This window comes from Neoarius graeffei, chromosome 21 (genome assembly GCF_027579695.1).
Source record: "Neoarius graeffei isolate fNeoGra1 chromosome 21, fNeoGra1.pri, whole genome shotgun sequence".
Lineage (NCBI taxonomy): Eukaryota > Metazoa > Chordata > Actinopteri > Siluriformes > Ariidae > Neoarius > Neoarius graeffei.
The window spans coordinates 36715493-36721492 of NC_083589.1; positions in this window are offsets into that span (position 1 = coordinate 36715493).

A 6000-nucleotide genomic window follows, 5' to 3' on the forward strand; every position below is an offset into this window, starting at 1 on the left:
AGGAATCTTTTGTGTACCATGGAACTACTCGAAAATCACAAAGGTACAAATCTCATTTAGTGTCAGTCGATTGTGCGAGCTGCTCGATGCAGAATGAGAGGGAAAAAGGAAGGTCATAATGCTGGTTAAGCTCCTGCTTCCAGGCTCACATCTTCCCCATCCTGCAGGGCTCATGCACTGTTTCATGCTGCTCGCTAAAATAGCGTTTAAAGACTTTAGCCCTGCTGGTGTAAACAGATTTGCTGCGACACGGATTTACGCTGCGGATATCTGGATCAAAACATCAGAACGCAAACACAGAACTTGTTTGTCGTGAAAGGATGTTTTTCATGTGGCTCACTTGCAGAAGAGGGCAGAGTTCTGAAAGAATCAGAGATGATTGCAGGGTGTTTGTATTGTAGGGTGGGCTTTAGTCACACACGTACAAGTGTAATGAGTTCATACTGCAAGATTTGTGCAATTTGTGCAAGGCACGGCTTAAAACAATATATATATATATATATATATATATATATATATATATATATATAAAAAATCAAACACTGTATTCATTGGACAAATGAAAAATAATCGAAAGTTTTAAAGGGATTAGGAAGAATTCACTTTTTCAGTGCTTGTGCAAATACATGTTGCCTACCAACTCTCAAACTCTGAAATAAGACACCCAGTCACTTTCTTTTGTTCTGCCTCTTTCAGAAAAGGTGCTTCAACAAGCTGTTCAGATTTGACTCCACTTCCGATGTCGCTCATTAGAATTATGCCGCCCTGTCATCTGAAGATCTCCATTCATGGCTTGAGAACTGCCTTTGTGAATGAATATTCATGAAGAAAGTGATATCTGTTTGGCTGGCAGAAGAGGGGGTGGGGTAAACAGTGGCTCATTATCATTTAAAGGAACGGGTACTCAAATCGGCCGTTTTGAACAGGGCTGTTTAGACAGGGTGAGAAGGGAGCTGTGGTGTTTTATCCTTGTGCTGTTTTGACCAAAGCATGTCACAGACATTTCAATAAGACCTCAGGGAACTGTATCAACTTGTAGAAAAAGGGTAGGTCACCTTTAACTGCAGCGACTTCTAAATAGAAGCAGCTGTGGCTGGACAGGACTTGCAACACCAACCACCTGTACAGGAAGGGACAGAGCAGGCTGTACGGCAGGGGTCTTCAATCCTATCCGCAAAGGGCCGGTGTAGCTGCAGGCTTTCATTACAGCCAAATTGGAGGCTCACTTGATTGTTGATTGGAGACGAGGGTGAAATGATTAAACAAGTGAAATCAGGTGTAGCTCCTGCTTGGTTGGAATGAAAGCCTGCAGCCACACTGGCCCTTTGCGGATAGGATTGAAGACCCCTGCTGTACGGTACTTCCTGAGGAGGCTGCGGTCCTTTAACATCTGCAGGAAACTCCTGAGGATGTTCTATCAGTCTGTGGTCGCTAGTGTCCTGTTTCACACCGTGGTGTGCTGGGGGGGGCAGCACATCCAAGGAGGACACATCCAGGCTGGACAAACTGATCAGGCGGGCCGGTTCTGTGGTCGGCGTGAAGCTGGACTTTCTGGTGACGGTGGCAGAGAAGAGGACCATGGACAAACTACTGAACATCATGGACGATGCCAGTCACCCTCTGCACACCATCATCAGCAACCAGAGGAGCCTGTTCAGTGACAGAATGCTCCTTCCCAAGTGCAGGACTAACAGACTTAAAAACTCCTTTTGTCCCTCACGCCATCAGACTGTACAACTCCTCTCTGGGGGGGGAGGAGGGGTAACAGGAGGACAGAGGACGGGAAGGAGCAGTAGCCTAGCCTGACAATAAACAAAAGTGGACAATGTGTAATACCTCTTCCGTTGGACTTTTTTTTCCCCCCCTCTTCCCCATATCTTCTCATCTCATTATCTCTAGCCGCTTTATCCTTCTACAGGGTCGCAGGCAAGCTGGAGCCTATCCCAACTGACTACGGGCGAAAGGCGGGGTACACCCTGGACAAGTCGCCAGGTCATCACAGGGCTGACACATAGACACAGACAACCATTCACACCTACGGTCAATTTAGAGTCACCAGTTAACCTAACCTGCATGTCTTTGGACTGTGGGGGAAACCGGAGCACCCGGAGGAAACCCACGCGGACACGGGGAGAACATGCAAACTCCACACAGAAAGGCCCTCGCCGGCCCCGGGGCTCGAACCCAGGACCTTCTTGCTGTGAGGCGACAGCGCTAACCACTACACCACCGTGCCGCCCCTCCCCATATCTTATTCTTTTTTTATATTTGTATATGCAAATACCTAATTTAATTTATCTAGAAGTTTCTCTCCATTTCTATTCTCTGTTTATCCTGTAATGATGCTACTGGAATTTTAATCTCCCTGAGGGAACCCGCCCAAAGGGATCAATAAAGTTCTATCTAATCAATCTAAGCCTTTATTTATCACATGTACACTCAAGCACAGTGAAATTCCTCATCTGCATTTAACCCATCTGAAGCAGTGAACACACAAGTGAGCAATGAGCACACACACACACACATACCCAGAGCAGCGGGCAGCTATGCTACAGCGCCCGGGGAGCAGTTGGGGTTAAGTGCCTCGCTCAAGGGCACTTCAGCCATGATATAGAGGGAGGGGAAAGTGCTGTTCATTCACTTAACTCCCCTGACTTTTTTTTTTTATCCAAGTATAATGTAAATGGGTAACGAAGCATTACATCACTGGTTTAGACTACACTACTGTATGAGAGACATTATGTGCCATTACATCACCCGTCTGGATCATAGTCTTATGAAAAGAAGACAGACATTACTGATCAATTAAGCAGAGAGCAGAATGTACAAGCAAAAGATAAATCTCAAGGATGTAACTTAACCAAAACAAGTAACAATCAGCTGCCTGTACCAGTTTCAAGAAAAAGTGGCAATCAGACCAGCCTGGACCAGTTCAAGCATGCCAAACATATACAGTGCCTTGCAAAAGTATTCATCCCCCTTGGTGATTGTCCTGTTATGTTGCATTAAAAGCTGGAATTAAATTGGATTTTTGGGGGAGTTAGCACCATTTGATATAAACAACATGCCTACAGGGGCGGCACGGTGGTGTAGTGGTTAGCGCTGTCGCCTCACAGCAAGAAGGTCCGGGTTCGAGCCCCGTGGCCGGCGAGGGCCTTTCTGTGTGGAGTTTGCATGTTCTCCCCGTGTCTGTGTGGGCTTCCTCCGGGTGCTCCGGTTTCCCCCACAGTCCAAAGACATGCAGGTTAGGTTAACTGGTGACTCTAAATTGACCGTAGGTGTGAATGTGAGTGTGAATGGTTGTCTGTGTCTATGTGTCAGCCCTGCGATGACCTGGCGACTTGTCCGAGGGTGTACCCTGCCTTTCGCCCGTAGTCAGCTGGGATAGGCTCCAGCTTGCCTGCGACCCTGTAGAACAGGATAAAGCGGCTAGAGATAATGAGATGAGATGAGAACATGCCTACAACTTCAGAGGTGCACTTTTTTTTTAAAATTCAGAATCAGAAACACTTTAATTGCCAGGTATGTGGACACACATGAAGAATTTGACTCCGGTTCACTTAGCTCTGTGCAATCAAAGTGTCACATGATCTGTCACATGATGTCTGTATAAAATCAACCTGTTCTGGAAGGACCCTGACTCTGCGAACCTTCTTACTGTGAGGTGCTAACCACTACACCACTGTGCCACCCCAGCTTAATATTATGGTATAATACAGTGTCTTGCAAAAGTATTCATCCCCCTTGGTGTTTGTCCTGTTTTGTCGCATTACAAGCTGGAATTAAAATGGATTTTTGGAGGGTTAGCACCATTTGATTTACACAATATGCCTACCACTTTAAAGGTGCAAATTGTTGTTTTATTATGACACAAACAATAATTAAGATGAAAAAAAACAGAAATCTGGAGTGTACATAAGTATTCACCCCCTTTCACATGAAAACTCTAAATAAGAGCTGGTCCAACCAATTCACTTCATAAGTCACATAATTAGTTGATTAAGATCCACCTGTGTGCAGTCAAAGTGTCACATGATCTGTTATATGATGTCTGTATAAATCAACCTGTTCTGGAAGGACCCTGACTCTGCAACACTACTAAGCAAGCAACATGAAAACCAAGCAGCACTCCAAACAGGTCAGAGACAAACTTGTGGAGAAGTATAGATCAGGGTTGGGTCACAAAAAATATCCCAAACTTTGAATATCCCAGGGAGCACCATTAAATCCATTATGGCAAAATGGAAAGAATATGGCACCATTACAAACCTGACGAGAGAAGGCCGCCCACCAAAACTGACAGACCAGGCAAGGAGGGCATTAATCAGAGATGCAACAAAGACACCAAAGATAACACTAAAGGAGCTGCAAAGATCCACAGCGGAGATGGGAGTATCTGTCCACGGGACCACTTTAAGCCATACACTTCACAGAGCGGGGCTTTATGGAAGAGTGGCCAGAAAAAAATCATTGCTTAAGAAAAAATGTTTGGAGTTTGCCCAACAGCATGTGGCAGACTCCCAAAACACATGGAAGAAGATTCTCTGGTCAAATGAGACAAAAATTGAACTTTTTGGCCATCATGAGAAATGCCATGTGTGGTGCAAAACCAACACCCTGAGAACACCGTTCCTACAGTGAAGCATGGTGGTGGCAGCATCATGCTGTGGGGATGTTTTTCATCTGCAGAGACAGGAAAGCTGGTCAGGACTGAAGGAAAAATGGATGGCACTAAATACAGGGCAGTTCTGGAGGAAAACCTGTTTGAGTCAGCCAGAGGTCTGAGACTGGGACGAAGGTTCACGGTCTAGCAGGACAATGACCCTAAACATACTGCTAAAGCTACACTGGAGTGGTTTAAAGGGAAACATTTAAATGTCTTGGAATGGCCTAGTCAAAGCCCAGACCTCAATCCAACTGAGAATCTGTGGCATAACTTGAAGATTGCTGTACACCAACACAACCCATCCAACTTGGAGTCGGAGCAGTTTTGCCATCAGGAATGGGCAAAAATCCCAGTGGCTAGATGTGTTAAGCTAATAGAGACATACCCCAAGAGACTTGCAGCTGTAATTGCAGCAAAAGGTGGCTCTATAAAGTATTGACTTTGGGGGCAATGAATACTTATGCACACTCCAGATTTCTGTGTTTTCATCTTAATTGTTTGTGTCACAATAATTTAAAAAAAGTGCACCTTTAAAGTTGTAGGCATGTTGTGTAAATCAAAATGGTGCTAACGAGCCAAAAATCCATTTTAATTCCAGCTTGTAATGCGACAAAACAGGACAAACACCAAGGGGGATGAATACTTTTGCAAGGCACTGTATTTCTATCACTAATATAATAACATAGCCTAAAAATAGTGATGTTCTGAATCAGAATTTGTTTTCACTTTTTTTTTTTAATTACTGCTCAACAAATAAAAATGAATATTCACGCAACTGATGCACTGGGCTGAAGATGCAGCCAGATTTCTCAAAATAGAAAAAAGAAAAGAATTCCCGACAGAACGTATTTATTTATTTACAGTTTATTTTTATAGGGATGGATACAATACACATAGGCAAACCGCAAGCAGCCATCCAATGCATGTAGCACAGTGTTTATAGCAAGTGCTAATTCACAACACCTATCCCTAGAAGGGCTTTTATAAAAGATGATAAATCAATTAAACAGAAATAAAGAGGTAAGGTAGAGGTAAAGTATGGATAACAAAAGTATGGAAACAAATCACACATTAAAAACATTACATACAAAGACTAGACATGAGTACAGGCTTGTTGCTGAATCAGCCAGGATTTGGTAGCTCTCTTAAAAATGGTGACGTTTACTGCTGAATTCAAATGATCAGGTACCAAGTTCCAAGACTTTGCTCCTTTGACAGAGAAAGCTGTCTGAACAAAAGCTGTTTTACAGAATGGAACTTTACAATTTCCACTTGAAGCTGCTTTAGTGGATCTGCTGCAGCTCCGTCGTCTCTGGATGTCTTTACATAGAGGC